Source organism: Lactuca serriola, chromosome 8 (assembly GCF_051521515.1).
Source record: "Lactuca serriola cultivar US96UC23 chromosome 8, Lser_US96UC23_V15, whole genome shotgun sequence".
Taxonomy (NCBI): Eukaryota; Viridiplantae; Streptophyta; class Magnoliopsida; order Asterales; family Asteraceae; genus Lactuca; species Lactuca serriola.
Window position 1 is genome coordinate 127,426,508 of NC_136415.1, and position 12,216 is coordinate 127,438,723.

The window sequence follows — 12,216 nt, forward strand, 5'->3', positions numbered from 1 at the left end:
ACGCATGCATATTATTCGATAGTGGAGCGGAGAGAAGTTTCGTGAGTCAAAACTTTATTCATTTACTTAAACCTAAACCTAGCAAGTTAGAAAAATCATTCACTATAGAGATGGCCAATGGAAAAACCGAAAACACAAATTGCATATACATGGGCTGTACGTTAACATTAGACGGCCATTCTTTCCCAATCAATCTCATGCCGGTTCAAATTAAAAGTTTCGACGCCATAGTCGGCATGGATTGGTTGAGCCTTCTTCGCGCCGACATCATGTGCTTTGAGAAAGCAGTCCGTCTTAACCTCCCAAACAACGAAACATTAGTTATCTACGGCGACAAATCTAGTGCAAACCTTCGCATCATTTCGTGCATCCAAGCTCGAAAGTGCTTGCGGAAGGATTGTCGAGCATTCCTAGCGCACATCGTCGATACAAGTCAAGAACTGAAGGACATCAAGAGCATCTCGGTAGTACGCGACTTTCCCGATATCTTTCCAGAAGAACTGCCAGGATTACCACCGCAACGCCAAGTCGAGTTTAGAATCGACTTAATTCCAGGAGCTACCCCAGTAGCGAAGTCGCCTTATCGTCTTGCACCAGCAGAGATGCAGGAACTTTCCAGTCAACTTAATGAACTCCTTCACAAAGGATTCATAAGACCAAGTTTCTCACCTTGGGGAGCACCGGTCTTGTTTGTAAAGAAGAAAGACGGATCGTTCCGTATGTGCATCGACTACAGAGAGCTGAACAAACTTACTGTCAAGAACCGCTATCCTCTACCCCGTATCGACGACCTATTCGATCAACTTCAAGGGGCGAACTACTTCTCCAAAATAGACCTGCGATCCGGATATCACCAATTACGAGTTCTAGAGAGGGACATTCCAAAGACAGCCTTCCGAACTCGTTATGGACACTACGAATTCGTGGTGATGCCGTTCGGATTAACCAATGCACCAGCAGTATTTATGGACCTAATGAATAGGGTATGCCTCCCTTACTTGGATCAGTTCGTCATCGTCTTTATCGATGATATACTTATCTACTCTCGAAGTGAGGAAGAGCATAGTCAACACCTACGAAAAGTCCTAGAAACACTGCGAACGGAGAAACTCTATGCGAAGTTCTCTAAATGCGAATTTTGGATTCGAAGAGTCGAATTTTTAGGTCACGTTGTTAGCGAGAAAGGTATACACGTGGACCCTTCCAAAATTAAGGCTATTGAGAACTGGTCGGCACCAAAGACACCTACAGAAATTCGTCAATTTCTAGGTCTAGCTGGCTACTATCGCAGATTCATAAAGAACTTTTCGAGCATTGCGAAACCTCTTACTTCATTAACCCAGAAAGGAGTGGCCTTTGACTGGGAAGTGAAACAAGAGAAGGAATTCCAGACACTAAAACAGGCCTTGTGCACCGCACCGATACTATCCCTCCCCGAAGGGATAGAAGACTTCGTAGTGTATTGCGATGCTTCAAATCAAGGACTTGGTTGTGTTCTTATGCAAAGAGGGAAGGTTATCGCTTATGCCTCCCGACAGCTTAAGACACACGAAGTGAACTATACGACACACGACCTCGAGTTAGGAGCAGTGGTATTTGCTCTGAAGATCTGGAGGCACTACTTATACGGAACAAAGAGTACTATATTCACCGATCACAAGAGCCTTCAACACATTTTCGATCAGAAGGAACTCAACATGCGACAACGACGATGGGTTGAGTTACTGAATGACTACGAATGCGAAATTCGTTATCATCCTGGCAAGGCCAACGTAGTAGCCGACGCCCTCAGTCGAAAGGAATACACTGGTCGGAGGGTCAAATCTCTGACCATGACTATCCATTCCCACCTATCCACACAAATTAAAGAAGCACAAATGGAAGCTTTGCAACCTGAAAATGTGGCGGGTGAATCCCTGCGAGGAATGGAGAAGAATTTAGAAGTCAAGGGTGGCGGAGCCTACTATCTCATGGACCGAATCTGGACCCCAAATCATGGTGGTTTCAGAAACGTTGTCATGACCGAGGCTCACAATTCAAGATATTCCGTTCACCCGGGTTCAGATAAAATGTATCTGGATCTTAAGAAACTGTACTGGTGGCCTAACATGAAAGCAGAAATTGCTACCTTCGTGAGTAAATGTCTTACTTGCGCTAAGGTTAAGGTCGAGTATCAGAAACCGTCAGGACTACTACAACAACCAGAGATACCGGAATGGAAATGGGAGCGGATTACTATGGACTTCATAACCAAGTTACCCAAGACGACAAGTGGACTCGATACCATATGGGTCATTGTCGACAGATTGACCAAATCCGCACATTTCCTACCCATCAAGGAGACTGACAAAATGGAGAAGCTTACAAGAACTTACTTAAGGGAAGTAGTGCGACTGCATGGTGTTCCGATATCCATTATCTCCGATCGAGATAGTAGATTCACTTCAAGGTTCTGGCAATCACTACAAAGTTCCCTGGGAACTAGGCTAGACATGAGTACAGCCTACCACCCACAGACAGACGGACAAAGTGAGAGAACAATACAAACTTTAGAAGACATGCTGAGAGCCTGCGTGATTGACTTTGGAAAGGCATGGGATATTCATTTACCCCTTGTCGAATTTTCATACAACAATAGTTATCATACAAGCATAAAGGCTGCTCCGTTTGAAGCCCTCTATGGTCGAAAGTGCAGATCCCCTCTGTGCTGGACTGAAGTTGGCGATACCCAGTTAGCTAGAGGAAGAGTTCCTGAAAGCACTCTCACAGGTCCGGAGATCATACGTGAAACAACAGAGAAGATCGTTCAGATTCGTGAACGATTGAAGGCCTCAAGAGACCGACAGAAAAGCTACGCTGACCAAAGGAGGAAACCTTTAGAATTCCAGGTAGGAGACCACGTCTTATTAAAGGTCTCACCGTGGAAGGGTTTAATACGATTTGGAAAGCGTGGGAAACTAAATCCAAGATACATAGGGCCTTTCGAGATTCTTGCCAGGATCGGCCCTGTGGCTTACAAGCTTAACCTACCGCGCGAACTTAGTAACATCCATCCAACCTTCCACGTCTCAAACTTGAAAAAGTGTCTGTCCGACGAGACTCTTGTTATTCCACTCGACGAGATCGAGATCAACGAGAGCCTCAACTTTGTGGAAGAACCAGTAGAAATCATGGATCGAGAGGTCAAACAAACAAAACAAAGTCGCATACCCATCGTGAAGGTTTGCTGGAACGCCAAGCGGGGACCCGAATTCACATGGGAACGCGAAGATCAGATGAAACAAAAGTACCCTCATCTCTTTCATGTTCACTAGTATCTTTGCTACTTTAAATTTCGGGACGAAATTCTCTCTAACGGGGGGATGATGTGGCAACCCGATATTTCAACTCCTTGTAAGGACCAGAATGGGTCAAGTATTGTAACCGCTTCTAAGTAATAAAATTTACTTTCATAATAAAACGTACAAATAGTTCTATTTAATTTCCTTCTATGATTAAATGTCTTTGAACCATGATCGTATGTGAAAAGAACGCCCAAATCCGACTTCATATAGCGAAGATGTGATTTTTCCAAGTTCGGCTTAGCAACAGACCGCTAAAAACTCGAATCGGAGATCGAGCAACTTTTGGCCGGAATGACCTAAACGAGAATCGAAGGTCTCGACAATGGTATTCCAGCAGTAAAAAGTCTGGCAAAAACCGACATCAGATAAAGAAGTTATGAATTTTCTAAGAAATTCCTTAAACACGATGGATTTTTAATAAATAATAAAAATATAATTTTGGAATTTGCCGACGGTGTCTAAACGAAAGTTGTAGAGCGTAGTCTCACCTACGCGAGGATATAAAGACCATCGAAAACGGAGTTCGTATGAAGAAGATATGGATTTTTGAAGTTTATTAAATAAATTATTTATTTATTTAATTCAAAATTCGGATATTATCCGAAGGGGAGTCAGCATCCTCCTCCGAAGTACGCGCTGCGTACTCCTGTACGCCCCGCGTAACCGAGAGGATTGGCCTCGGATCGTCCACGTCGCCATATCCGAGGAATCCGATCCATCCGACCCGTCCGACCCGTCCGACCCGACGTCCCATCCGACCCGGCGTCCCATCCGACCCACCTCCCCAGCAACCCGTCCCATCCGAACCGAGGCAGTCGAGGCTTCGGTCATGCATGACGTACGCGTACGCAGCGCGTACGAGCGTACGCCCCGCGTACCGAGGCAGACCAGCCTTCCTATAAATAGAATGCAAGGGTTTCCAAAGAAAGGGTTCATTTCTCTTCTCTCTCTCTCAACTTTGCCTCGTTTTCCGTGTCCGTTCAAACCCGAAGCTCTGGTCTTTTTGGCTCAAGTCCCGAAGGTCGATTTTACTCCCGAGATTCCCGAGAATCCCGAGGAAAATCCGTTTCCCGAGACGAAACTCTGCCCGGTTTTCCATCTCGCTATCTTCAAACTTTCAAGTGAGTTTCATACCCCTAAATCAACCTTTTTAATTAGTCTAAATACTTTATTATGCTTTCAAAGGGGGGGATTACAAGTAAAACACACGAGTATTATCGTGCGTTACATAAAGAAATTCTTTTATATACTGTTATATATTCAAATCACATGCGATTTATAAACATTTAAAGGAACTTATATATATATGTATATATGTATATATATATAACATATGTCACAATAGCATTTTACCTTTTAAAATATAATGTTCTTGTAATGCATGTATAAACTAAACTATTCTTAGATTTTTCTTGTCTATCCTAGACTCTACACCCAAAAATCTATACTTTCATAAACAAGCGATTCCTTTCTCAATGTTTCTAAACAAACAAGACACGTTTTTTTTGGAAACTATAATAGGTATGGTTTTACGAAACAAATTTCTAACTCTTATGTAGTAGAATCACATATTTCAAGAAGTTCACTTTCGTGTACAAGAACAAACGTAACATTTTAACAAGTAGATCTGTTTTTATACCACGGATTTGTGAGACACTAACTTCATGTACGTTCGAGTACACATTTCAAGTCCTGTATTATATACCAGAATCCCTTGGAGGGGGAGCATGGTGTTTGTGTATAGATCTATACGGGCTTGACAAACCCGCGCCCTGACTGTTAGCTGCAGTCCACCGTTTGGGGTGACAAACGTCATAACATTTCAACGCCTGAAGAACGTTGTGTATAGGCATTCAGAGTCAATAGTATGGTTATAAAACTCACAAGGGGTATTAAAATGCATTGATTTACAAGGTTTTCAAATTCATTGGTTCTTTTACATTTACATACATTTTAGAAACAAACATTGGTCTTGAGTGAAGGCTACTTTTATACTAGTAGAAAATATTGGATTTTCTAACCACAAACAAACGAAGATAAAACATTTCAGTTCATTCAAACATTGTCACTTAAATACTTATGAAATTCACCAGCTTAAATGCTGATCTACTCTTTCAAAATTACTTGTATGTCCCAGGGAATCAGTAATTTCAGGTATTCATTTCGCTTTTGATGAAGGGATGCTGCGGCGCCAGTTTAATCTCGTATTTTGACATCATATTGTAATTGAGTTTTGAACATGTAACTTTTGACAAATGTAAACTTTCAATTATATATATGATGGTTGTATTGCTTTCTTTACTATGTATTCATTTGTTACGTTACCACATGAAGTCATCCGCCCCCGAACGTTTCCGCCGTTCAGGTTTGGGGGTGTGACATGTTTGTCTAAGATACATGCAAATAATTATTTTTCCAAGGTTCATATCCTAACTAGCATGGCATGGGGAACATGAATCAAATAAAGCTAGTAGAAATACTTACCTTGTAGTTGTAGTTGATTCCTTGGAGTTTTAGAGCCTAGCACCAATAGTGTGGATGCCTCAAATGGAAATCACAAATCACCACAAACTTGGAACTTTGAGAGAATAGTCACTACTATCTTGAAATCGGCCCTCACCTCAACAAGTGTCAACTAGTATGATTTCAAGAGCCAAGACCTCCTTTATATAGTGTGGTGGATTATGGTTACATCCATGTAAATCCTAATACCCATGTCTCTTCATTTCCATGAGATCCATGGGTTAAAGCTCCATGGAGTATCCATGGACTTCTTCCATGCAAGCCTAGCCCATTCCAAATAAGCATAAGCCCACACTATATAAACATAGAAGCCCATATTTAATTAGTAATATCTTTGATCACTAAATTAATCCTAGATTAATTATAGATCACTACTAATTAAATAATATGATCTTATATTAATATATTAGAACTTATAATATATTAATAAATCATAACTTGTACTATTCTCAAATATTATCCATAAATTGTTCGGGTGAAGTGCAACCCAAATGGACCATGCCAGGTCGGGTCAAGTACATACCAAATATAGTTATGGGCTTAGACACTATATCCAACAGTTTCCCACTTGGATAAGTCTAGTAACTATATTTGCAAGTATAACTTCAGGAACCGATCAGCAATCGTAGCTCTTTAAACTCTGTTGAACTAGAACGCGCCATTTAGATAAGTGATCATATAATCCTCTATTCTAGATATCAGCCGGACAAATACATGGAACATTGTCTTGCTTATTGTCCATCATTTGTTTCCCGATTTCCGATTTGTTTGACATAGAACTCAACTGAACACATCAATTTAGTTCCGACCGGGCCCGGTAGATAGGTCAAAACAAAATCATCGAGGGGCCCAGATATCAGCTTCTAATCCAAGAAGGAACAGATAAACTTCGACTCATATGTTTGTTCTACCACTCATTGAATTACACACAAAGGCACGTTTTATAACATCGAGTTACCAATGCGTTTTCGTACAATCAATGCATAACCAACTCGTAAGTAACAAATCATATCTCTACGTTTGAAGACTTATATGATATTACCGTCTCACGGTCACTCGAGATAAAATTCCATGAAGTGATTCCAGTGAGCGTGGGTTGAGTCCAATGCTCAGAACTTATGAGCACTCATGATTGTTGTAGCCATGTCCAACACCTTGGACCTCTGCAACCAATCATGACAGTCTTGATTCATACCTACTTCCGACATATGACCGACTGTGGAGGTTTGAATAATATGATATACCAAACATAATTATTCTGGAAGTCAAAACATGCAAAAGAAATATAGTAAACGATCGACAAGAGATAGCAACACTTTACTCATAAATAAAACACCTTTTATTCATCATCAAATGTCAATTACACTTTACAAATTTCATAAATTTATCTAACTACTAAAACTTATATCATCCTTTAGCCCTATGCTCTGAGCATGTTGGAGATGCTTAACCCTACTCAGTCCCTACGTGAGGGGATCTGCTGGGTTCTCATCCGATGATACCCTCTTCGCCATGAGGAGTCCTTCTTCGATTCGATGTCTGATCAAATGGTATTTTCTGTCGATGTGTCTGGATCTCCCGTGATCCCTTGGTTCCTTGGCTAAGGCAACCGCACTATTGCTATCACAGAAAATCTCCATTGGCTCTTTTATAGCTGGTACAACTCCAAGGTCTCCGATGAAGTTCTTTAGCCATATAGCCTCCTTTGCTGCCTCGCTTGCCGCTATATACTCTTATTCACAAGTAGAATCAGCCACTGTCTCCTGCTTGGAACTCTTCCAAGTGATTGCTCCTCCATTTAAGGTAAGGACCCAGCCCGACTGAGAGCGGAAATTATCCCTATCAGTCTGGAAGCTAGCATCACTATACCCTACAACTCTCAAGTCATCACTCCCACCGAAGGTAAGGACCCAGTCCTTAGTCCTTCGCAGGTACTTGAGGATATTCTTTACCGCAGTCCGGTGTTCCTTGCCAGGGTTCCCCTGATACCTGCTAACCATGCTCAAAGCAAAGGATACATCAGGTCGAGTACACGTCATAGCATACATGATCGATCCTACAGCTGAAGCATAAGGAAGTCGACTCATCTCTGCTATCTCAGCCTCAGTACTTGGGCTTTGTGTCTTACTCAATCTGGCGTTACACTGAATGGGTAACTCACCTTTCTTGGAGTTATGCATGTTGAATCTTTTCAACACTTTGTCCAAGTAGGTACTTTGACTAAGTCCAATTAGTCTTTTACTCCTGTTTCTCAAAATCTTTATCCCTAGGATATAGGCAGCTTCACCAAGGTCCTTCATATCGAAACACTTCCCAAGCCAGGACTTTACTTCCTGCAGGGTTGGGATGTCATTTCCTATGAGTAGTATGTCATCCACATACAGTACCAAAAAACTGACTATGCTCCAACTAGCCTTGATATAGACGCAAGATTCATCTTCACTCCTTGAAAAGCCAAATTCCTTGACTTTCTCATCAAAGCAAAGATTCCACCTGTGAGGTGCCTGTTTCAATCCATAAATGGATTTCTCGAGTTTACACACTCTATTGGGGTACTCTGTACTGAGGCTGCTCGAAAAGGCATCCTGAGCATTTGGGATCAAGCAGATGTTATCAAGGTGCAAAATTTCATAGTGGGTTGACTTTTTTTGACTTAAACCTTTTGATGGGTTATTGACTTTTCGGGAAATTACAGATTAGTGAAGATGAAATTGTGTTCTTGACTGGAGGTGATGATCCCTATGATGACAAAGTTGTCTTGACCAAACTTTTTCACCCAAATCTCAAGTTGTTGATAGTCATAGAAGGTCCTAATGGTTGCAGATACTACACCAAGGTTATTTTTGTAAATTTAATACGATTGTTGGATTATCTTAATTGATATCAATTTGTGAGTTTTATTTTCAGGATTTTCATGGGAAAGTTGGTGGTGTTAAGGTGAAGTGTTGATACAACGGGTGCAGGTGATGCTTTTGTTGGATGACTCCTCAATTTGGCCAAAAATACTCAATTATTTAAGGTTAAACATTTAAAAAAATTGGCTGAAAAAATCATTTTCTGAATATATTGATTTTTAAAAGATTTATGTCATGCCCCATTTTAGGATGAAAATAAGCTAAGAGATGCATTGAGGTTTGCAAATATTTGTGGGGCCATTACAGTTACAGAGAGAGGAGCGATTCCATCATTGCCTTCCAAGGAAGTTGTTCATAGGAAGTTGGAAGAATCCGAATTTGAGAGTAAACTTCTTATTCTTTTCTGTGATAAAAGTCAACCTTTCAAGCACAAATGATGGATACACTCCTCTCTAGCTGTTGTTCAAGCTTTTTAGTTCACCAATGGTGCTTGATCCCAGACCTTCTCCGAAAAGTTTCCTGTAATACAGATACCAAGACCATATATATATATATATATATATATATATATATATATATATATACTTATTACTTATAGATACCAAGACCACCCCATCCTTTGTTGATGATGCCCCTTTGTCCAGATATTTCTAGGGTTTTAACGATTGTCTGTGTCATTTTCTCAGGCTCTTGAACTGGCTGACAATGGATAAATAAAATTGTGGGAATTTATATTTAGATTACTTTTTTTATATATAATATAAATTATAAAAAGCATAAAAGAACTGATGATATGGATAAATAAAACTCACAAGGCTACCAAACCCAATGTAGATAGGCTTTGGGCCAACTTCAAGCTAGCGTACAAGTTCTTCAGGGGGTTTGTAGTTTGATGCGAGATCAAGCAAACAAAATCCAACCACATAAATTTTAGGTCCCCAATCTGTGAATATTATGATTTGATTAATCCATCTCATATAATAAAGTCTACTAAATAGTTAATACAGGGAAAATTTACCATTTGGTTTAGGAACAAGATGAGGACTCCATATGTATCCATGTGGAATATCAGTCTCAGAGCCTTGAGAACCACTAAAATACGTGACAGGTCACAGATTCAACTTTTTCTTCCTAACATCATTGATCATGTCTCGAATTCCAAGCTAGATTAAAGAGTCAACTATCTGATATGACAACTGCAACAACACATGCAAAATACAAAAGTTAATTATGTAATAGAAACAAAAAGAACTACTAATATTAACGATTGAACTTACTCTATATCCAGCTGGTTGCTTGACACGGGATAGAGGATGAGGAAATTCCTCTTGTTGAAGAAACTCCATGTTTAAGTTAGACAATATCCTAGCTCGATCACACTCTGGGATAAGGATAATGGGTTCATCATCAAGATAGCGAACCAGATCTCCATAAGGGCCCACCATCAGAAGTATATCATCCCAATACAGCAATACACTGTCCATTCCACACCAAGCAAGTTGCTCTGGAGCTAGGGTAGAATGTAGAAGAACCAAAAACAAGAAATCATTATCTAAGGAGAAGATAATGAAACCTGATTGAAGCCTTGAAGTTGCAAGGACGTCAAACTGAAGACAGAAAGAAGAAAAAATTTATTTATGAGAGAAGACACATGAAGAATGTACCTTTTGGGAGTGAACCAAGAAGGAGTAGGATCAGATGGGTCTCCTTGACGGGCGGCGCGTAGGTCAGCGACTGTGGCAGAGAGGAGAGATGGGCTGGAGGAGAAGGCGGAAGTACGTGCTTAGGTTGACGGGGAGCTTCGGCTTTGATTTCGTTCCAGACCCAGTCGCATTCGTTTTCTCAGACATTGACAGCGGTTTGTGGAGACGATGATGGCATCGTGGACTACGACATGGCGTTCCAATATTGAACCAGTATCTTGAGATGGCGGAAGTGTGTGCTTAGGTTTCTAGATGCACTCCAAACTCTTAAAGCTTATCGGGTTCGATGTTGGTGGTGGCAGATTAGGGCTTGTAGAGAGAGAGAGAGGTAAAGGAAGACAAGTCGATTCAAAAGGATGTGCTGATTCAAAAGGAGTATTAGGGTTCTATTGTAGGATTCTAGTGTGGATTGAGTTTTTAAGGTTCAATGGCGGTGGCAGTGGCGATGGCCTAGGGTTTACAGAGAGAAGGAAGGAGTGAATGAAAAGGGAGATACTGCGGAGAGAGGGTAGAAGCGGGGTTCTTCACAATTTTAGAATTTCAGACGATTTCATTTTCCCCCTTTAAAAACGCACGTTTAGGCAAAAAAAAAAATAAAGCGACACATTTAGAGGACGCACACTTTATGAAAGGCGCCCTCCGCATTTCTTTTTTTTTTCTTTTCTTACACTAATTTTAGGGCACGCACAAATGCGTGTCCACTATCCTTCAAATTTTGCAAAATTGACATTATTTTTTAGGGCACACACCAATGCACGTCCTCTATCAGCGAGTGTCATTGTTTGCGCGTCATTATAGGGCTGTTTTTGTGACATCCCCAAAATCTCGGCCAGAAAAGACCGATTTTCATTTATGCTTTTAAATATTTTCAGAGTAAATCCTTTTGATTTGAAAGAGTTGCGGAATTTGTTCCCAAAAACAAAAAATGATAAAACAATGTTTACCGAAGCATTTCATAAAAGAAATGTATTTTCATTATAATCAAAACTCGGGGTGTCATGTTCCGATACAGACCAATAAGCGTAAACGAATACATTACAAGTCATATAACAAATATAAACATATGCAGACTTGTAAACAAAACAACTTGATGGATCATCCATCTCATGCCCTTCCGCCACTTCCTGTAATACAATTTAAAACTGAGTGGGTCAGGCTTGGGAGCCTGGTGAGCATATAGGGTTTTCAACCCACAATAAATATCATATTTAATTTTCACCAACCAACAATAACCCAATTACCCATTCCCGTTATTCTCACTTTAATGTCCCTAAAACAACTAACATAAGGGACCTAGTCTAAGAATATTTCATCGGGGCGACAACACATGCTTCGGGGGTACCTCAGCAATATAAGTCAAATAAGGCAACCATGAGGGGCATGGAGTACAGCGAATGAACGCCCAAGTTCATTAACACCTACAGGTGGCAAACCTGCTAATGTTTCCACAAGACTGTCTAGAATAGCCAGTGGTCATCATCTAAACTCCGTTAGATAACTCAATCAAACAACAACGAGGTCTCTCATCTGTTTATTACACACCAACTATCTACCCATGTTCTACCCAACATATTAGTAGATAAAAATATACATTTGTATACATAGTTTAAAGAAAACCTATATAGCATGCTTTAATCAACACATACATCACATAACAGATGAGGCACACACACACATAACACATATCTCATAAAGAAATAAGCAGATCTATAAGATAGAAGAGAGTGAATACATTCACACATAACACAACCAAATATATACACATAGCACGTATTTTTATATAAAATACTT

At 40.3% G+C, this 12,216-nt stretch overlaps 1 pseudogene; it reads left to right on the top strand.

Annotated features, from left to right (window-relative positions):
- Nucleotides 1-8,428: 8,428 nt before the first annotated feature.
- Nucleotides 8,429-9,159, top strand: LOC145065582 (putative fructokinase-7; annotated as a pseudogene).
- The last annotated feature ends 3,057 nt before the right edge of the window (nt 9,160-12,216 follow it).